Genomic DNA, 23,589 nt, shown 5'->3' with positions numbered 1-23,589 from the left:
TCCCCAAATGCTTCTAGCAAGTTGCCCCGTGTTTTGTTTGTCTTCTTCAATAGTCCTACCTTACTGCCTTTCAGGGAGACAAGAGAATATTATCTAGCAGGATGTTTAGAAGTAGCTTTCTTTCAAATTACACCTAACAGAGGACAGTTCTTGCCCATTGGATACTGTTGTGCTTATAAATTTTAAGGAACAGGTGACTTTTTTTTTTTTTTTGCCTTGTGGGATATCACTTTCTTAGTGGGAGAAACTCTTACAACAGTGTGTACAGTTGGAATTAACATAGTGGATATGTTAAGAAATTCAAAACAGCTGGTATGAAAACAGTGTGAATTGTGTGTGTGTATGTGTGTATATATGTATATATATATATATACACACACACACACATATTAAATGTGTTAACTCATGTGTCCGTGGCTTTGATTAGGGTCTCAAAGCCGTTCACAGTTTTACAGACTTATCTTTTCTTTATTCTAGCTGCAGAGCTCCCAAGGACCAGACTGACTATGAGAACAAGCCAGCCATGAAGGTGTTCTTGTTCCATTTTGTCAACTACTACTCCACGTGTTTCTACATCACATTCTTTAAGGGCAGATTTGTGACTTATCCATGAGATCTGGTGTATTGGCTGTAAAAATACAGAAATGAAGAGGTGTGAATACAGCTTTGTGTTCTGACAATCTAACCTGTTTCAGGTTTTCTCTTAGTTGCCCAATGAAGAGTGTCTTTACTCTCTGCTCCTTAGATTTTTTTAGGCATAAAATAATGACTTTATTTCATGTTAGAGCTATCTAAAATTTAAATGAGATTTTCTTTCTAATATTCCAGTGTGACCCATGTGATGTCTCCTTGAACTGATGACACAGCTGACAATAATCATGGGAGGACAGCCCATCTGTAATAACATACAAGAGGTGTTAATTCCGTGAGTACTCAGTCATGTGATCTTGGGTGGGTGAGAATGGCCCACCCACCCACATCATTTTCCTGCATGCCCATCTCTAGAACAGTGGAGACTCTCTGCTTATTAAATCTCTCCAGATAAGATGATCCAGCCAACAGTATAAACGTACCTGATGTTTAATAATTATGTTTAAATACCTTCCTTTTTATGTTTAACATAAATCCCCAAGTGCTATAGTCTCTGCTTATTAGCCCACCACTGGGGACTGACTGATCAGAGCCCTTTTTGGGGCCATGAACTTAGTTTTCCCACAATTTCCTGCAAATTTCTCCTCCTTTTATATATGCATTTAAAAATCCATAACAGGAATTTGTTGAGTGCCTAGTATGTGCTAGTCACTGTATTAAATGTTGTACATATATGTATGTGTGTGTGTGTGTGTGTGTGTACAAGTTAATCACCCAAACAATCCTTATTCTTATCTTCCTTTTGCAAATGAAGATCCTGTGGCTTAAAGAGGGTAACTGATATGCCCAAGCTCTCATTGCCAATAAGAGACCACTGTGGGACTCAGATGTAAGACACTATCTCTCTGAATCCATGTTCTTCTAAGAAGAGACTCTCTTAGGGTCCTAAGGCACAGGGTTACATAAAGTTTTAAGAGACACTTGTCTAAAATAATAACAACAGAGGTTTTGACTTACTGTTCTCTTCCTAAAATGAGAAAAGCAGATGTTAGCAAAGGTCACACTGTCCTTTTGATTTTCACATAAGCCCAATCCCACATCAAAGTGGACAGTCCAGTGTTATCTGCAATTTCTGAACATTTCAAGGAGCTTACTCTATTCACTTTCTGTTGCTGTTGTAACAAGTATCCCCAAACGTCATGGTAGTAGGAAGAGAAAAGAAAAAGTCTCTACTAAACAACGCAAATTTAAACTTGTAGTTTTCTTGAATGCAGAAGCCTGCTGAAGTCAAAGTGTTGGCACGGCTCTTTCTGAAGGCCTCAGGGGAACCTGTATCTGACTTTTCTGGATTCCAGAGACCACCTGCGTCTCTTGGCCTGTGACCTCTTTTCTCATTCTCAAGGTCAGCATGGTTGTGTGCCTCTGACTCTGAACCTGTGGTCAGATCTCCTCTCCTCTCTCCCCTCTTCTGCCTCTTTCTTCCTCCTTTAACGACCCTGGTGATTACACTGGGCCCAAATCTATAATCCAGCTGGTCTCTCTTAGAGTCGACTGGTTAGCAACCTTAACCACATCTGCAACCATAGGCCCCCTTTGCCAGGGAATCTGACCTCTTCCTATGTTCTGGGGATAAGGACATAGACATATTGGGGGGGAACATTTTTCTGCCTACCACACTAACCATTTTAAGATAATTTCTGGCTTTGAGTTTCTGTTTTCATGAAACTGTTGAACTCTCTTCTGTCTTGCCTTCCACACCAGCATTCTGCTCCTGGCCAACCTAACTGCAGAGCTCGCCCCTCTCTGTGGTGTCCCCCAAAACCACTTACACAAGCAGGTCTTACTGTTGTTTGGAGAATGGGGGAGAAATTCAAACAACTTGAATTTTGAAATAAAAAACCTCCATCATTTTAAAATCTTCCATGCCACTATAAAAATATTTATTTTTTTAACTTTGCTTTTTAATTTTTAAACTATTTTAAACTTTGTAACTTTTTTAAACTTTATTTTTTCTTATCATCCTTCATTGTAGGCTCCAGAAACCTGCTCTTCTGCCCACCGCATCCAAGTTCCCTTTCATTGTTTCTCCTCCCTTCACTAACCTTCCTTCTCTCTAGCTTATTACCAAGTTTCTGTCCATTCTCTTTATAGGGCAGTTAAATTATTTTTTCTTTCTTTCTTTCTTTCTTTCTGTTTTTGCAGAGTGAACACCTTTGCGTGTCAGTGTGTCCTTCCACATTTCTTCATAATGGCTTCATCTTTCAGCTTCAGTATGGATTACTGGGGTCTGTCTCGAAACAAAGGCATTTCCCTTGTCCCCCAGCTCACCACGCCCCTCAAAAAAAGATTCTGATCTTCGCTGTGAAATGAATCTTCTTTTTCCCTACTGTGCAGTAGACAATCCGTACCCTGAGCTCACAGTCAGATATTTCCAGAGAAGTAAAAGTAGGTCATGTGCAAATAATACTACTTTTCTCTGTGAAAAGAAATACAGCAGATAGAGGAAATACTTAACTCAGATTACTCAAAAGCATTTCCTGAAGGAAATAAGTAAATTATTTAACAATAAATTTTGTTGAATCTGGTTATCTGTGAGCTATTTTTACCAATCAAGGAGGATATATTTCCTAAACTGGTACTGAGCAATTCATGTGAAATGAAACTTGCTCACATGAACTAGTTTAAAGTAAAGGATGCATTATAGTATCTGTGGTCTGTTTATACCTTCGCTTAAATAAGCACATTGTTCTAGGTTCCAGTGAGCTGAACTTTGCCTCCATGTATTTCTACTATGGGCTAAAATATTTAGGGAATTTATTTTGAATTTTGTTTCCCTTTTTTGAAAACCAGGAATTCTGAATTGTAGCCAAGTTCAAGGGTGGCTTGTTTTTTCCTCACTGCCTCTTCTCTTTGTATAAGTGCAGTTTCCTTCTTAATTTTTCATATAAAATCCTACCATACCAAAGATCTATCAATTACTCTTGCTGCACCAAAACTATACCCATTCTCAAAAATACATAGGAAGGGAAAAGAAAACTTATCAAAATTAGCTACTATTTTCATGCTATTTGAATATGTCTAAAGGAACATAATGAAATGAATTTCACCATATCTCACCTGCCTCCACCCCCCCAATCCCATGTGGGGTTCTTGAGTAGGATTCTGGGAGCAAATGAAGGAAAGTGATGCCGTGATCCAGGCTCCCTCTGGGGTCTCCCCAGCACTTGGATTGGCACTGGTATAAAGTAGGTCTCAGTCCGAGCCAGCTGAGTGAGTGAGTGACTCACAGGCATCGAATGTGTAAAATCAGTGAATTAACAGCATTCTTTGTAGGACTCAGAGAATAAGCTGAGTGCCCTGTGGCCTTCCCAGCCTCACATACTATTTTGATGTTGGGGTCATTTCTGGGAATGTTATTCTGTACTGGACAAAAGGCTAGTACAATTCCAGGGTTAAGCAACTTTCCTAGGGAAATTTTATGATAAAATATTAAGAAAAATAGTTAAATGCCCCAAATGACATAGCATTGTCCTTTGGTGTTTAGATAATGTATGGCTGTAATTTTCTTACTTTATATGTTTTCTACATTTTCCACTATGTGTATGCACTACTATATAATAAGAAAAACAAATGTTTAAAAGAGAAAATCTCTCTTCTCCAGATATGATTTGGTTAGAGGATGAGTCAGATACATATAATAAGAGAATCTTATTTACATGTGTCCATAATTCACTCTTTAAATTCAGGAACAGGAAACTCAGGAATGAAATAGATTAAGAGAATCAAAGATACTTGTATTCAAGATTAGCAAGTAGGAGTGTCCTCAACAGAAATGGTGATAATCAATAATGCAGGGATTAAATGTGATAATGAAGGTACAAAGACAACATGAAGTAGAAAATGCCACGTGGCAAGCACAGAGTAAAGGGCAATTTACTATGATTATGCCAATATGTGTGGTCAATTCCCAAGCAAATGATTGTGTAACCCCTGCTAGAGGGAGAAAGCTTCCAGCCTTGGCTGAAGAGGGGGGAGGATCCAGTGTCTGTATTTTCTAAAATGTCTACAGTTGCTTCTCATGTGCAAATTGATATCCCTGCACGAGAACCATAACCCAACAGAAAACCCAAAAGACCGAGGACAATGATGGGTGGACGACAGCCCAAGCTTTTCTGCCACAGATGAGTGGTTCCACTCAGGAAGACTGAGCAAGAGGCTCAGAGTCTTAGCTAAGGACAAGCAAGTCGGGACTTCTAATACGACCTAATGCCATCGACAGGGGAGGGCATTTCAGCACAAGAAGGGAGCGCCAGGTGATTTAACATGGAAGTTTCACCCTGGATCCATACAGTGATGGATTTGGGTCCCGGAGGGTAAAAGCCCTGCTTCCCTGTGGCATGGACCGGATTCCACAAATGCTGAGACAGGAAGTATGAGGCAGAGAAAAATTCCCCCAGGAGAATCCCGAGTCTGGGTGCCAGGGAGGGTGATGGACGAGCGTAGTCCCAGCGCCACCCGCACCGCAGGGCTCCGAGTGGCTGTGGAGCTGCGCGCCCCCGGCCGGACCTCAGACCTGCCTGCAGCGCTCCGGGCTGTGGCCTGGGGAGCGGCTTCAGCAGGAGGCTGGCCCCGTCATTCTCGTAGGTGCTGCAGTGACCCCCACCCCTGTGGCCACGGTGATCCCAAGCCAAGGGTCTAAGTGACTTCAACCCTATTTACAGGTGGCCACAGCCGGATAGCCAGTGCTGCTCAAAAGGAAGATCCCACATGGGGTTTTGCTGTGTCAGGGGGGTTGCTAATACCTGGCCTGCTTTGAATCGTTTCATCGTGACAGCAGTCTGGGCAGTGGAAGTTTCATCTCTCAATTTTATTTCAACTTTTTTTGTTGAAAGTATAGTTGGTTTACAATATTGTGTTAATTCTTGGTGTACAGCATAGTGGCTCATATATATATATATATTCCTTGTCATATACTTTTCCACTAAAGGCTATTAAAAGTTATTGAGTGTAGTTCCCTGTGCTATACAGAAGGATCTTGTTCTTTGAAACAAAAATTACTAAACAAAGTAACAAAGTAAGCAGACTAAACCTAGCCATGTATATGACACAGCTGAGTTTATCTAAGGATTTAAATGTGGTTTTGATCTCCAGGATCTCTTTATCCAAGTATCATATGTACAGTGCCTGTGGAACACTTCTCAGAAAAATGTTCTAAAATCATAATATATAGAGAATAAAGAAGAAAGATAATTATACTGAAAAGCAGATATCAAAATATAGAAATGGGCATTTGTGATACAGTAATATCTGAAATATTGGAAGAACGTGTTGAATAAGAGGATCCTGTGGTGAGTCTACTAACCGCAACATTCTGCCATAGCAGTGAGTGTAAATCATCTTCTGAGATCTGCAACAATTGCATTTTGAATGTAAATAAAGTTAAATAACAAATAAGCCATGAAGTGTGGATTCAGATTCAGGGGTATCTCGAGTCCATATCCCCAGCATTTCCCAGGGCTCCCTGCTCTTCCCCTAATGTCATTGAAAGAATTGGGGAACGTTTGTGAAGCGAAGGGCATGTTCCATTGCAAAGAAATCTCGTAGCAAACCTGGGAGCATGGCCAGTGAAAGGTTAATGCTGAAATTAGAGGCCGTGGGAAACCAAGCAGAGGCAGCTCTTTACAAGTCACATCATATGCTCTGTGTGTGTCTACGTGTGTATGCATACAGACGTGTGGGCATGTATGATGTATACACCTGCCTTTCGTGTGAAGCCGCCTCACTGTCCAAATTTGAAATACATCCAAACGTGCAGTGCAGTCAGCCGAAACTCAGCCAGATGCTAAGTTGTCTGTTGTTGCTCTGTCTCTTCTGCTGAACTCCACGAGTAAACCACGCGCCAGCTGTTGCTTTCAGGGACAACAGCTCTGTAGGCTACAGGTCCATGCCTTGTTTCACTGCCAACTCTGATTTCCTTTCAGGATAAATTGCCATTTGAAAAGGGGGAAGCATTCAGTTGGCCCACAAGCCTCTGAGTGAGGAAAAAACATAACTTTAGAGACAGCTCTGTGGGACAGCATCCAGAAGGGGACAGAGCATTGGGCTGGGAGTCGAGGCTGTGTTTCTTTCAAGCTCTGCACTGAATTTGAGGTGGCATGCCACTTCTTTGTCCCTTGATTTGTTCAGCTTGTATTAGGGTCTTGGACCTGTTCTATCCAACATTAGAGTATCACATTTTTGCTCGGTGACCCTCCATGGCTCCGCAATTCCTTCAAAAGGAAAAATGCCCACATCCTCACGGCAGCCTCTAAGGCTCCACCCCCAAAACCACCACTTATTTCCTATTCACTGTGGCCCACACCAGTCTCCATGCTGTCTGTCCAGCGTGAGGGACCTCCAGGCCTGTGATCACTGTTTCCTCTGCCCCTCCTCTGCCCACCCCTTTGCTTCAGTCTTTGCCTTATTCAAAGGTCACTGCCCCATCCCCACTCCTCCCTAGCACACATTCTTCGCTCTCCTTTATTTTCCTCCACAGCACTTATCACCAGCTCACAGAACCTGTATTTCTTTCTTTTACTTATTTTCTCTGACGACTTTCAGACTGGAAAGGCCATGGTGGATAATAGGAGAGAAGTGGGGGTAAAAAAGACAAATGAGGGAAGGCATCTTCTAAAAGCTAAAATGAACACCTGAAAAGGAGGTAGGAGATAAAGTAGTAGTAGTCGTTACAATTTTGGTAAACCCAAGGCACGTAGTCAGGACTAGTTTTCACAATATTTGAGGGTAGGGAGGCAGCAATAAAAAGAAATTTATCCTGAAAACAAGAAATTAAATTCTTGGGAAGATGATGTGTTCCGCTTGAGATATCAGTAATACCTTTATGACCTTGGTCTGATAATATCCTGCCTTATAATTTGATCTGTTTGACAGCTGGATCATGAATCTAATGATGCCACAGTTTTGGGAGCAGAACAGACCAACCCACGATGGGAACGGGAAAACCATCTGTATCCCATGGGCAAACTGGGGTTATTTTATGAATACCCTGAAATGAGTAAGTCATCAATGGAGATTTCTGTGCTGTCGGTTATACTAGAGTATGCTTTGGGTCTCAGAAGCATTGGTTACCGAGCCAAACAATGTCCTAGCATACTGAAACGGAGCCCGCTTTTCTCGATTAGATGCAATTATGCAGTCAGGCTTTCAAATAGGGTGCCTGTGTGTATCTTTGTCAATATTTATGTTGCACAAAGCTGAAGATTTACTGCCAAGGAATGAAATGGAATACTCATTCAGATACATCTCCTCCATTGATTCTCAGATCCTTCTGGTCATGTCGTCTAAGGATGAACTCAGAACCGTTACTAGATGTGACTCAGCTCAGGCTGTAGCCCGTGTGGCACAGCTGTTGGCTGATATCCTTCTAAATAGAGTCATGTGAGCCAGCCAGCCTGTGCAGAAAGCCCGCAAGCACATCCTGCCTCATTGCAGCAAGGTTCACAGGGTCACCCCTTCCACATCTCACACCTGCCTTTGATATTGTTCCTATTTCTTCTGGCTGATGGTTTCTGCCTGATTCCTTGAGTGACATCATGTCACATCACTGGCTTGAATTCAGGATGAATTTGCTGATCTGGAGTATCGGTAGAACACAGATCCCCTCCTTCTCCAATGACTTTGTCCATTTCTGTACATTTGCTTGGGCTCTGTTCCTCTTTGGTTGAACTTGGTTTTGAGCTCTCAGTTGCCTTTAAATTGTTGAATCTCAAAATAGATTTCCATAGGAAACGTTATCTTTTCTATTATGCATGGCGCACTTTTATCTACTAGAAGGCTGATGATGTGCACGTTTTGTATCTGAGCCCTTTCAGCTCACCACTGCCTTGAAGTAGTTTTTTTTTAAGCTTAGGAGACAGGAAAGGATTTTTGTCAGTAGGCTTTGCATTTATGCATGCAGGTTCTTGTTGGCAAAGGCACCCCTTTGTGCTTCCTGTTTATAAGTCTACAGATGGAGTTTTCTTTTTCCTAAATTACATTCTATATATAAAATAATTGCTTTTAACAATATACATTATACATAGAAATGCATCTGGTTCCCTCGGTGAATGAAAGGTCATCTTGTGGCATCTTCAGTCAGCTATGCTTTGTGGCCTGGTGTCTGATTTGAGTTTCATCTTTGCTTTTGTTGTGTTTAGTGACCAGGTTCCATTAAGGGTGCAGCTGCTGTCCCTGGTGTAGTAATTATGTTCGTTTATTCTTCTTATTTTCAAAAGGACTTTAAACCAATGACCTGTTATTCCAAAATGAGTCATAATTGTAAATATGTCTTATTGGGGCTATTATCAGTATTAATAATAACAACAACATTCTGGGGGCAGCATATCATTAGGTATTTTAACACACACAAAAAAAGCCTTGGAAAAAAGTTATTCTAATTAAGTCAAATAAATGTCATGAAAGGAAAAGTTGTACGCTTTTGGGAGAAATTGATAAGGCTTTTAGAAATTTATAGTCTCATTAAAATATCAATTAAATAATTCAGCCTAACTCTACCCTACATAACAGGATGGAGTAACAGCTATTCTAGAGAGATTGTTCAGATTTATTCGTTTTCCTATTATCTAAATAATCCCTGATGAATTAGAAAATTCAATCCATTTCTGAGAGTAGGCAGTCTGTTATTCTGTATTCAACGCTGGAGTGAAACTTATTTTGTGTTCTTTTCATTCATGGGAGATAGAATTTCCAAGTGCTTTTTGAATTATTTTTGTTCCTCTAAAATAAATTGCCTTTGGTGGTGATCTCCTGACCTCAATTTCCTCCTCCCAGTTTTCCCCATGATCATTAATGACACCCCACCTGCCTTTTTAGTTATGCCTCTTAGCTGCTGAAGGGGAACAGCTACTGACAGATGACCCTGGAGCCCTCCATCTGTGCTTCGTTAGGCCTTGCACCCAGCCACCAACCTTAGTCTCCTTCGCCTGAATTATATTTCTCTGCTTTTCTGCCTGGAAGGACACTTGCCAAGCCTTGGCAGGGACCCCTCCACTGTTTAGAGATTATCTGCTCTCCTGTCTAGGCATGAATTGCACTTGATTCTTGTCTTGATGGTGTGTGATCGTGTCCATGTCCATTGTACTCCCCGACTGGACTGATCCTGTCGGAGGCAGTAGTCAGGCTTTTCATCTTCCCGTCCATGTCTGGAGCACCACAGCCTGGACCCTGGTTCTCCTACTTGTTTAAGTGACTTGAGCTTGGAGTTTCAACACACTCAAATAAAACTGTTAGATGAGGTGGCGGTAACATTGCCCCCAATGCCCCCACAAAGTTCTATATGACATATGGTTTTTTCTGAGTGAAATTTCTCTTTTATTTGTTTTCATGAATTCCCCACTGTCCTTTGAGATTATTAGAGTAACCCTGAGTTGTTAACCACAATATCTCTCCCCCCACCAGCGAATGATCCTGCTGCCTGAGAACTCAGACATGGGACATAAGAGAAATTATCTATCAGTCTTAAAATCTGGAAGCCATAAGATACCGTTTTGTACTTAGAGCACCCACAGCACAAACACCAGTCTCTCAAGAATTTGACACTGCCTTCACAGAGGGCAGGTGCCATAAGTGAAATGCTGTGAGGGATGAAGTGAGAGCTCTTCATCTCTGGTACTGCGTTTTCCACCCTTGCTTTGTTAACTTGATTTCCCCTTCATATATTATGTTCTCCATTTAATTTGCTGCATTTAATATCAGTTGTTCTTCAACATCTCCTTGCACCCGCCCCCTCCATTCCCTCTCTCTCCAGTGCTCTCCCACCCACGCCTATCCTGCGCTCTCCAGGACCAGGCCTGTCTCCCCCACGCCCTCACCACTGTTCTGTCTGCCCACCACCTGCACTCACATTTCCTTAACTCCGCAGAATGAACTTCCCAAAATGGCAGCTGAGTAACTGGGGGGGATTGTAGACCTCTCATCTCTTTACTGATTCATTCATTTATCCAACCAACAAGCATTGAGCACTGCTATGCCAAACACTGTATCAACTGCTGGGGAGACCAAAACAGGTAAGACTTGGTGACTGCATTCCCCAGGCTAGGCGAGGCATGGCGAGTAGTTGATGGATTGCTAAGCAGGTGAACACAAATTGGACTTCCTAGAGCTGGAAATATTTGAACTGAATCTTGAAAGGTGAAAGGACGTTAGCTCTCTATTTTGTGGTAGAGGGAGTGGACACTTCATGCAGAGAGGTGGAGACATATATGTGTACACAGCATGAAGCGGCTTGGCCAGACTGAAGAACAACAAGTAGGGCTAGAACAAAGGATCCATAGGTGGGAATATCAGGTGCACAAGGCCTCTGTCACGATGGGCCTTGTGTGCTTAGACTTCAATGTATCCTTAAGGAAGCAGGGATATATTGGATTATTTGTAAGTAAGAGAATTGCATAATGTTTATGTTGCAGAATATCTGGTTATTCTGGCAGCAGAATGGAAGATACTATTTTAGGGGGAGAGGCCCATATTTTGGGGGGAAAGGATATTTCGGGGACCAACGCAGGTAACCCAGACAACAAATGGCACACGCCTGCTGAGAGGCCGTGGGCAGAAAGAGAGAGACATGGGCGGCAGAAGTGGTGACTGCTGCAGTGGGGATTGGAGGGCCGGGGCAGCGGGCCGCAGAGCTGCTGAGGTGACTTTCCAGTGACCCATCTGGAGAGCAGATCTGCAGGGGGAGTGTAAGGAGAGGAGCTGGTTTCGAGGAGATGGTTCTGTGTGTGTCATTTTGAGTGCGAAGTGTCTATGGGACATATAAGGAGTGATGTCCGTTGTTAAGCTGGATTCACCAGTCAGGAGCTCAGAGGAGCTGTGGGTGAGGCCGTGGGGGCGATTCAGTCCTGCCAGGTGGAGGACTGAAGACAAGGCCCTGGGGAAAAGGGCCATGTACATGGCAAATGGGAGAAGAGAGGTCCACCAAGAGAAAGAAGAATAGCAGTGCAGTTGAGAGAAAACGATTTGAGGCAACACAGAGAAGGCTGTAACCTGGCTTAAGAGGAATTTGAACACTGACTAAAGGGAGCGAAGTGAGAAAGGGGGGGTGTGTGGGGCATAAAAGCAAGGGCTAAAGCCCACCTTTAATTGTCTAAACTGAGGAAAAGGCGGAGTTGGACTACACTAATGTAGCCTTTAAAAAACAGATCTGTGTGTATCTGTGTGTGTGCATATGTGCACACACACTTTTCTGCCTGGGCTTTTAAAATTTATTTAAGTAAAACAAAAATTAAGGGGGGAAAATGTTCCACTGAAAGGAAAATATTTGTCCACGGCAAAAGCTACCTGGTAATCAAATAAACAGGAGCTGAGAATGCCCACTGGTTTGAAACACGCAGCCACCGGCAGTGCAACTCCTGTATCAGTGCCGTGGTGGGGCTGTGGGGGATGCAGGGCTCTGAGCCCTGGAGGAGTCATCAGCGCAGGCACTTCTCCAAGAAACTGGACTTTAAAGGGAAGAAGAAAGTATAGAAAGTATCAGAGAGCAATACAGGTCCGTGAGAGAGGGTTGGGAGAGGGTCAGCTTTGTTTTACAGGGGGCGTTTCTGGCCTTGCTGAGTTGCTAGGCCTTTGCTCTTGTTGGTCTTTGTTCCAAAAGCTTTTTAGAAAGTTCTTCTCGCTTGAATATCTGAACAGATTAAATCATGTTGGGTTATTTCTAGTGTTTTATTTTTAATTAAAAATTTTCTGGAATTTATTTTAATGTCAAAATTGAGGACAGTGTACCAGGCCTTCTAATGATTTAGCTAATTACACCAGTACCTGAATCCACTGATTTTAAGTGTCAGTTTTATAATATTTCTAAAATCTCTTAAATATCCACGTCTATTCTTGAAATGTGTTCTATTTCATTCATTCTCTCAGTGCACTATTTCTATACTGTTTCCATGACCATAGATTAATATCTCCTACAGTTGGTCCTATTTTATCCTTTTCCAGAATGTCCCTAATATTACAAATTCAAACATCCCTCCTCATTATTTTATTTGTACATTTGTGTATATTTCTGGAAGAAATTTAGGATCACCTTTCAGAATTTTTTCTTAAATCCATTCAGGATTATTAACTAAATTTGCATTCAGATACTAAATTTATTTTGGAGAAAAAATGTTCAAGTCCCCCAAATTTGAGTCTGCCAACTGAAGAGGATGGTGCATTCTACTGTTCATTCAATTATCATTTTTTTCTCTTTTTAAGTCATTTATCAGAATCATTTTAACATTTTTCATTAATTTATTTCTGAATAGTCTGTGCCTTTGTTGTCATTATAAATGATATCTTTTCTGGGTTTGAAGAGGGATGATTGCTAATGAAGTCTTAATTTCTAGTTTCTCTTGAATAAGAAAGGGATCTGACAGTGTGGGGCCCTCTTTCCAATATGGTGACTGTGAGCAGTGCATTTCATTAAGATGTCCACTTGCCAATTTGCCAGTGGCTGCACCCACTCCACATATTTCTGCTACTTACCTGCCCCCTGTAGGCAGATGTGTTCATGTAGGGTTAGGTGGGTTATGGAAACATATACTGATATCACTGCTGCCACGCTGCTGACCCTGTGGCATCACTAACTCTGGTTCTTTCTCTGTGACCTCCCTGAATATGACAGCTCCTTTTAGGCTGTGGACATGAGGCTTCTTTCCAGCACTGTCGGTTTTTCTGCAACACACCCCTGCCTCTCAGGTCAGAAGCAAATGTCAGCTCCTCCTACCCATCCACCCAATCCACTGTCTTGCCATTCCTGGCCAGAGTGGTCCCTATCCCTTGACTGAGCAGTAACACTGAAGGGACTACAAACTTGCCTCTCATCCACTGTCTTAGTTACATACCTGTGCTAGTTTACTTAAAAGTCTGCCAGTTAGGGTCTAAAAGTCTTTTAGATCTCTGGCCTTATCATTTCTAACTGCTCCCCCACCCCATGGAACAGCTTACCGCAGATCTCTGCTGCCCCATCTGTAGCAATGTCCTGTAAATTACAGACAGAGAGAAAAGAACTTCTAAGCCACCACCATAACTTTGACTTCCTGTGACCACACAGACCATAGAAATATCAAGATAAAAATTCCTGAAGAAGGATATTTTGCTTAGGAAGACACTTTAATTGCATACCTTTCTGTGACTTGTAATAACTTCATAGACTCTCTGAATGTGCTGCACTCACCTTCCCAGACTCAAGGGAGCTTGCTCACTTGCCTATTTTCAGTGCATTTCCTCCAACATTCTCTATGCAGAGCTTTCCCAAAAGTACATTCCTTATTCCTTTTTAAATTCTTATATACAACCACAGTATTCTTTTTCTTAATCCTCAATGACAAATCATCTTCCAAGATTGTATTATCAACACTGAGAGTGAATAATATGCTTCAAGATTCCCAAGTTTATTACCAGCAAATAACTATGATTGGTTGAAGATTTTTAAGTATGTTATTCCTACTAAGGTTATATACGTGAAAGAAACAGTTTGTAATGAGTCTTCTTCCGAGAGATTTTATATTTGCCTTTTGTTTGGATTCTTTCACTGTTGAATAATATTATTACCATGAATGTCTTTTCTCTTTGGGATTTAGTTCACCATTTGCCCCTCTCTCTTTACAGGAGTAGAGGAATTGTTGTTGTCCTTCCATCCATCCACCACTCCATGTTGTGTGTCCATTCCTTTAACAGGTATTCAGTTTGGGTTCACCACCTTATCTGTGGCCTCTTTCCAGTGGCCCCTCCGTTGGCTCTGGAGAACAATATATTGCAAATCAGAGTGGGTATGTGGAAACTTGACTATCCAGTATAGACGCATGGTGCCAGAAAAAGCCCAGGACATTGCAGCGTGGCAGCCCACCATGCAAGGAACAGCAATTCTGGCTGTGGTGGACCAATGTGAGTAAAAAGGCTTCATGGGCTGAAGACTTTGAAAAGTCCAAACATGCATTGACATTGCTTCCTAAGGAATCCAATGTTGGGTATTGTTTAATATGAGAGGGAGATGCTAACACTATCATTGCTATAAACAACATATTTGTTGTAACTGTAATTGTTATTATTTTAATATATTTTCTTTATAATTTTTATTTGTGACTTACAAGAGCTCTTACAGAGGCAGTTGTTAAGAAGCGTGGCCATTATACTGTTGCTGAAGTGTTAATTCAGTAGAAGCATGGTAATAGTATTAATAAGTACTCACTCATTTGATCCTCACATGGCTCTAAAGGTTACCCAGCAGTGCTTGTATAATGGAGATAGAAATCCATCCATTTAAGTGTTTGCAGAAACTAAAATAAGAGCAGTCATTCCACCGTATTTTACCATATATTCCAGACTATCATTTTAAAGTAGGAACTACCTGATGAGGCCATAAAAACCCTTTGTGAATCCCCAATCATTCATTACATTCCTGGACCCTGGGGCAGAGGTTCTTCTAGAAGGTGGTCCCATCTCTCCTCCCCACCACACTCTTGGGCTTTGCTACCCACTGTTGGTCATTAGCTAAGCATCCTCATGTCCTGCATGTGTCTGAGCTGTGAGGGAACAGACCTCAGCTCTTTACAAACTGTAGTGACTTTGACCAGTCTGAACAGTCTTTCTCCTTCCCTGCCCACTCCCACACAGGGCAACAGGGGGCTCACAACCACAGCGATTCCCATGCCAGCCCATTAGGGAGCCTTCTTCCCTAGAAATGTTCTTACAACCAGGGCTGTTTCCTCCCTTACTTCACTGACAGTTTCACTCCCAGCTTACAGTCCCCAACAAAATTCTATCCCAGTTTGAATTCCTTAATCAAGTCATATTTATGCTAAGTCCATGGCACTTTCCCATGAACACTCATAGAAACAGAACAGGGCCTGGCAGTGGCTGTGGGCCAGGTTCCTGAGTGAGGGGACTTGCTGGGCCCTTCAGGTTCTGTAGTCTGGCCCAAGCTTAGCTCCCGGCATGGCATCTTCCCATCTGCATGATTTCGGGCAAGGTTTCAACACTTTAGAGCTTCATTTTATCTCTGCTTCATATTTTAAGACTGTTATGTACCAAAAAGTGTGCTTAGGGAATTCAGTGAGTCAATGAATGGATGTCACATAAGATGGTCCTCAGGGAAGGTTAGTTATTTTCATTATGCACCATCGATAAAATTGGCTGCACAGACTTGGCCAGGTATCACAGCTACAGGCACAAGAATTTGACAGTGTGTCACTGTGGATCATAGTCACTATTTTACACAGTAAAACAGCTACCTGAGACCACCCAGCTGTCAGCCCACCCGACTCCCCACCCCACGATCCCTGAATTTATCTGATTTGCTTGCTACCCCTACTTTTTGGAGAAAGTTGGCAAATCACACACAGTCAATGACTGCTAGGTTATGTCCATTCCCATTCACTCAATTTGCCCCATTTTCAGTATCCACTGTGCTGCAAAACATAGACTAATATTCAGAATATGACAGCAAGGCCTTTCCCATTCCACAGTCAGAGAAGCATAAATCTGTCATGTTTAATATGGCATATGACACTAAGCAAGGCAGGAAAACAGGCTCCTGTGCTTTAAGAACATTTTTAATAATGACGTTTGAAACTAAAAGTGTTTTTGTTTGACCTTCAGCAAAGCAGAAAATTCAATTGACTCCTATTACCCATTCCTCAGATGTCCTGATTTGATTGTATTAGGCACTTTTTCCTCATCTCCCCAGCATGACTTTGCTCCATCAGCACAGATGGAGTGTCTCCAAGGCTGCTCCGTGTGCATGGGCGTGTGTGTGCACACATGTGCCCCCACTGGTTGGTGCCACTGATTCATATCCAGGGGTTGTTCTGTCTTATAACTCAGGCATTGCTTTATTATATCCTAGAAAACTGCTTTTAGATCTTTGATTGAACTATAGACCATCCTCTTGCCCACATTAGGAAGTGACGTCTTCCAAGACACAGGTCCTCTGTGCTTGTATTTATGTATAAATAAGAATTAAATATGCATGTCATCCCCTCATTTATTTAATTTGTGCCTTCCCAATTGAATGTGCACAGTAAGGGCTAACTCCATAACAGGAGAACTTTTAGGAAGAAAGAAGAAGGAATTAGCCACAAGGGAGAAGAGAGGACATCAAGCAGGCGTTTGGTATAAAATCATTTACTCTAAAGCTGCTCTGGCTCAATAAATAAGTGGAATTGACATTGTTGTATCATGCCAGAGCATCTGCTGTTGAAGACCGATTTTAATTTACTTTGATATAACTGGAAAATTGTGTTGGAACAACATGGGAAATGAAGCACACTGCATCAATCTGTACTCCTGAAGTGTGTCTCACAGCTACTTAGTTTTGAGGAAAAGTATCTTGTCTGGAGACAATAGAATTATTTTCATTGTTGGAATTTTTCTGGCTTCCAGAAGCACATCTGCAGGTGATTCTGTAAAAGTCTAGATTTGACTTAAATAGCAGGAAATTTTAGCCTATTGAAATCAGGAGAAGTGAAATATTTTTGCCTACCACCACCACCACCACCAGGCAAGCACGTGTACACCCAGAGAGATTTCACATCAGACGGAATGACAAAGCTGGTTCTGTTACCGAGGCCAAACTTTTTCTGCTCGCTACACAACAGTGATACAAAAATAAATCAGGAGACAAGGTTTTGGAGCAAGGTATAGTAACTTTATTCAGAAAGCTGGCAGACCAAGAAGATGGGGGACTAATGTCCTGGAGAATCATCTTGCCCAAGTCAGAATTCAGGCCCCTTTTAAGCTAAAAAGGGGAGGGAGTGTGGTTGGCTGTGCAAACTTCTTGCTGCAGGCATTCTTTGTTCTTGCAGTCATCCATGTGGGTCAGGCTGTGGTGTCCCTTTAAACCTCCAACAAAACAAAGGTTATTCTCTATTTTGCAACTTGCCATCCTTGCATAAGTGCAGAAGTGCTAACATCATTAAAGGTCAGAGCCCCGAGAATAGGCTTTCCTGTAGGTTTTAGGCTAAAGGCAACGTTGTTTTACAAAAGGTGCAGAGCCAGCAAGTTTAAGCCTGGAAAACAGGGCACAGTGCTTCAAACTAAAGGAACAGATCCAATGTGGTGTCAGATTTGTTCTCTATTACAGTTCGATTTAGGGGAAATTTTGCAGTAGAAAGTCCCCTCAGTTTTTTTTCTTGCTTTACCTGGCATCTTGTTTGTTGGCTTGTGGTCTCATGGTGTCTAAACCGTATGTTCAGATGAATAATATTAAAATCATATGGTGCAGAAAACATATCTGTTCCGCTTCAAAAAATGACTAAAACATTTAGCTTTGTTTATTCCCATAGAATTTGGATTGAATCAATTCTCGACTTTCTTCTTCCTTCAAACCAGTATTTTATTGGAGGGTTTAAAGCCCAAATTAAAGAATTTTGCAGGGAAATATACACAAAATGTTATGATAACTCACAGAGAAAAAAATGTGATAATGAGTGTGTATATGTCCATGAATGACTGAAAAATTGTGCTGAACACTGGAATTAGACACAACATTGTAAAATGATTATAAATCAATAAAAAATGTTTAACAAAAGAATTTTGGAGAAGACTCATGTAATTCATAACAGCTTTACATCCGAATTTAAGGCTGACCCATATTTATACTTTTAATCAAGGAACACAATAAACTTTCTTAGTGGATCATTTATGGCGTTTTTAACTTTGTCCATGTAATCGTTTGGAAGTTAAGAGGCCTAGACAGCTGATCTAACAAAACAGGAATCATTGCTTGACTCTGTGAATGAAAGAATCCCAGTATAGTTTCCTGCAAGTATATTTTATTAAAAATAACAAGGAATTCTTGCTCTCTAATAAAGCAACAGACAGAAGAACATTCTGAGTGTTTAAAATAAATCAGACTATGGGTTAACTTATCTAAACAAGTCAAGATAGTTTAGGGAAAAAAGTATGAACTTGAAGGAAAATACATATTGTGTAATTAATATCCTATTTTTAAGAAGCAAATGATAAAAAAAAACCCAAAATTTAATCATTTATTTAAAAAGTAGTTATATAAAGCCAACTTATTTTCATAAGTTACATAAATAAGAGGGCTATCAAAATCTACATTATTAAAGATTAAATTATACCAAATAGATCACCAAGGTTGATTGATTTTCATGATATAAATAATTTTTGAAAATATAACTTACATATAACATATCCAAGCAGCCCTTCAGTTATCCACAGTACCCTAGTCTACAGTTGTTCTTACTCTACTTAAAACAATTAATAGGCAAGGTTCAGGCCCTTTCATTTGAACTGCCGCTGGAATTCTGGATATTCCCTTAGTTTAAAGACCAAAAGCAAAGTAACAATTCTAGTTTAAAGCAGTTGCTAAAAGACTATAAAACATTCACTATCTATATCCAGTTACAGGAAAGAATTAAGTTTTCTGAACCATAAAAAAAGAAATCTGCTGAAAATGAAATTCTGTCATGTATGCTGACCATAACTATACAGGCTCTTAAATAATGCTCCCTTTACTGTTTTAATACCAACATAGGTCATTATAATCGCTTTCAAATTCCACTTATGCTAGATGAATGAACGCCTCTCCACATGCTCAATTCTGACAGCTGAGTGTGTGTGAAAGCCGTCAATCACCTAGCTAGTTGGGAACACACAGTTTCTTTTCAGTGGGAAAACACACGACATAAATATATATGGGGAGGTACTAGCTCCAACTCGGTTTAACAGAGAAAAGTGCATGAACTTGAAACTGACACTAAGAAGCATACTGAGAAATCACATTAAGTGTTTCTATGGCTCCTCAATCCCTTTATGCTACATTAATGAACGCGTCTCCACATGCTCAATTCTGAGAGTTGAATGTGCGTGTAATCAGTCAATGACCTATCTTGTTGTGAACACAGAGTTTCTATAGAGTGTGGAACTAAAGTACATATATATATATGGATAGGTAGTAGCTCCAACATGGTTTTACACTGAAAACTGCATGAACTTTAAACCGGCACTAGAAAACATATGTACAAATCGCAGTAAGTGTTTCTAAAGTTACAAAATCCATTTTTGCTACATGAACGAAAGCCTCTACACATGTTCAATTCTGAGAGTTGAATGTGTGTGAAAGCCATCAAACAACTAGCTTGTTGGGAAAACACAGTTTCTTTTCTATTGGAAACTACACAGTATCTATATGGTGAGATACTAGCAACAACCTGGTTTTACAGAGGAAATTGCATGAAATTCAAACCGGACTTTGGAAAAATAATGAGAAACCAGACTAAGTGTTTCTACTGCAACCCATTGCCCTCATCCTAGATGAATGAACGCCTCTCTCCATGCTCAGTTCTGAGAGATGAATGTGTTCAAAAGCCTTCTATCGGTTAGCTTGTAGGGAACACACAGATTCTTTTGAGTGGGGAAAAACAATACATACATATATATGGGAGGTAATATTTCCAAGTCGACTTTACAGTGAAAAGTGCATGAAATTCAAACCAGCACTAGGAACGAAACAGAGAAACCAGAGTAAGTGTTTCTAATGCAACCCATTCCCTTTATGGTAGATGAATGAACGTATCTTAAAATGCTCTATTCTGAGACTTAAGTGTGCGTGAAAGCCGTCAATCACCTAGCTTTTTGGGAACACACAGTTTCTTTTGAGTTGGGAATAACACTATATAAATATATATGGGGAGGTACTAGCTCCAACTCTGTTTCACAGTGAAAAATGCATGAAATTCAAACTGGCACGAGGAAATATACTGAGAAACCATAGTAAGTGTTTCTACGGCAAATCATTCCCTTCATCCTAGATGAACGAACGTCTCTCCACAGGCTCAGTTCTGAGGGTTGAATGTGTGCAAAATCATCTATCACTAGTCTTGTGGGGAACACACAGTTTCTTTTGACTGGGGAACTACACTACATACATATATATGGGGAGGTACTAGCTCCAAGTCGATTTTACAGTGAAAACTGCATGAAATTCAAACCGGCACAAGGAAATATACTGAGAAATCAGAGTAAGTGTTTCTTATGCTACCCATTCCCTTTATGCTAGATGAACGAACCAGACTCCACATGCTCAATTCTGAGAGTTAAGTGTGTGTGAAAGCCGACAGTCAACTAGCTTGTTGGAAACAAACATATTCTTTTGAGTGGAAAACTACAATACATTCATATATATGGAGAGGTACTAGGTCCAACTGTTTCACCGTGAAACCTGCAGCGAATTTACCGACACTAGGAAACATACTAAGAAACAAGAGTAATTATTTCTAGGGCAAACCATTCCCTTTATACTAGACGAATGAAAGCCTGTCCACATGCTCTGTTCTGAGTTTAATGCTAGAGAATACCATCTATCACTTAGCTTGTAGGGAACACAGTTTCTTTTGAGTGCCGAACTAACTACATACATATATATGGGGAGGTACTAGCCCGAAGTCAATTTTACAATGAAAACTGAATGAACTTCAAACTGGCACTAGGAAACATAACTGAAAATCCAGATAAGTGTTTCAACTGCAACCCATTCCCTTCATCCTAGATGAACTAACGCTTCACCCCATGCTCAGTTCTGAGAGCTAACTCTGTGTGAAAGCCATCTATCACTTAGCTTGTAGGGAACACACAGTTACTTTTGATTGGGGAAATACACTACATACGTATAAATGAGGAGGTACTAGTTCCAAGTCGGTTCAAAAGTGAAAAATGCATGAAGTTCAGACCGGCACTAGTTAATATACTGAGAAACCAGAGTAAGTGTTTCTATTGCTAACTATTCCCTTTATGCTATATGAATGAATGTCTCTACAGATGCTCAATTCTGAGAGTTAAATGAGTATAAAACCCGTTAGTAAGCTAACTTTTTGGGAACACACAAATTCTTTTCAGTGGGAAACAACACTAAATACCTATATATGGGGAGGTACTAGTTCCAAATCGGTTTTACAGTTAAAACTGCATGAACTTCAAACCCAAAATAGGAAACATACTGAGAAAACAGAGAAAATGTTTCTACTGCAAATCATTCCCTTTAAGCTAGTTGAAAGAATGCCTCTCCACATGCTCAGTTCTGAGTGTTGAATATGTTCGAATGTAAACTATAACTTAGCTTGTAGGGAAAACATAGTTTCCTTTGAGTGGGGAAATACACTACATATATCTATATTGGAAGGTAATAGCTCCAAGTCGTTTTTACACTGAAAACTGCATGAATTTCAAACCGCCACTAGGAAACATACTGAGAAATCAGAGTAGTTATTTCAAGTGTTACCTCTTCTCTTTATGCTAGATGAAAGAACGTATCTTAACATGCTCAATTCTGAGAGTAAGTGAGTGTGAAAGCCATCAAACACCTAGCTTGTTAGGGAAACACAATCTTTTTCATGGGGAAAATACATGACATGATTTTATATGGGGAGGTACTAGCCTCAACACGGTTTTACGGTGAGAACTGCATGAACTTCAAACCGGCACGAGGAAACAGACTGAGAAACCCGTGTAAGTGTTTCAACAGCAAACAATTCCCTTTATCCTAATTGAACGAAAGCCTCTACACATGCTCAGTTATGAGGGATGAATGTGTGCATATGTAAAACATAGCTTAGCTTGTAGGGAAAACATAGTTTCTAAAGAGTGCAGAACAACACTACATATATATATATGTATTGGGGTAATACCTCCAACTCGGGTTTACACTGAAAAATACATGAACTTTAAACGGACACTAAGAAACATCCTGACAAACCAAGGAAGTTCTTTCTACTGCAAACCATTATCTTTTGGCTAAAAGAACGAACGTCTCTTCACATGCTCAATTCTGAGAATTAATTGTGTGTGAAAGCCGTCAATCATCTTAGCAACTTGGGAACACACACATTCTATCCAGTGGGAAACTACTCTCTTTCTATATATATATATATATATAGGGAGGTACAAGCTCCAACTCGTGTCTAAAGTGAAAAGTGTATAAACTTCAAAACAGCAATAGGAAACATACTGAGAAACCAGAGTAAATGTTTCAACTGCAACACATTCCCTTCATGTTAGATGAAAAAACGTCACAACTCAAGCTCAATTCTGAGATTTAAGAGTGTGTGAAAGCCGTCAACCAACTATCTTGTTTGGAACACACACTTCCTTTACACTGGAAAACTACACCATATAAATATATATGGGGAGGTAATATTTCCAACTCGGTTTTACAGTGAAAACTGCATGAAATTCAAACCGTCACTAGGAAACATACTGAGAAACCAAGTTAGGGTTTCTACTACAAACCATTCCCTTTAGGTTAGATGAACTAAACTCTCTCCACATGCTAAATTCTGAGATTTAGGTCAGTGTAAAAGTCATCAATTACCTAGCTTTTTGGGAAAACAAAGTTTTATTGAGTGGGAAACTACACTGTATATATATATATATATATATATATATATATATATATATATATATATATGGGATCATACTAGCTCCAACTCGGTTTTACAGTGAAAAATGCATCAATTTGAAACCAGAATTAGGAAACATACTCAGACCCCACAGTAAGTGTATATACAGCAATCCATTCTGTTTAGTGTAGATGAACGAATCCCTCCTCATGTAGTCAGTTTCAAAAATTGAATGTGTGTGAAAGCCGAAAATCAAAAATCTTATCGGGATCACATAGTTTGTTTACAGTGAGGAACACACTACATAAATATACATTGGCAGGTACGTTTTCCAACTAGGTTTTACAGTGAAAACATCATGAAGTTCAAACCGAAAATATTAAAAATACAGCGAAACCAGAGTATGAGTTTCTAGTGGCACCTACTCTATTTATGCTATATGAACAAATGTCTCTCCACTTGCTAAGTACTGAGAGTTCAGACGGTGTGGAAGCCATCAAAAAAATAGCATGAAGGGAACACAGACTTTCATTCAGTGGGAAAACAATCTACATACATAAATAGGGGGGTAATAGCTCAACTCGGTTTTACAGTGAAAATTGCATGA

The 23,589-nt window shown here is 40.5% G+C and overlaps 1 long non-coding RNA gene across 1 annotated transcript; it reads left to right on the top strand.

The window, feature by feature from the left end:
* The first annotated feature begins 866 nt into the window (after positions 1 to 866).
* LOC140700672 (uncharacterized) lies at positions 867 to 14,540 on the top strand. Its single transcript, XR_012079160.1, has 3 exons — positions 867 to 925; positions 7,522 to 7,645; positions 14,302 to 14,540. It is a non-coding gene; the product is annotated as an uncharacterized lncRNA (long non-coding RNA).
* Positions 14,541 to 23,589: the final 9,049 nt, after the last annotated feature.

Source organism: Vicugna pacos, chromosome 2 (genome assembly GCF_048564905.1).
Source record: "Vicugna pacos chromosome 2, VicPac4, whole genome shotgun sequence".
NCBI lineage: Eukaryota > Metazoa > Chordata > Mammalia > Artiodactyla > Camelidae > Vicugna > Vicugna pacos.
Note: the sequence above shows the minus strand (reverse complement) of the source record. Positions and strands in the feature narration are given on the sequence as shown.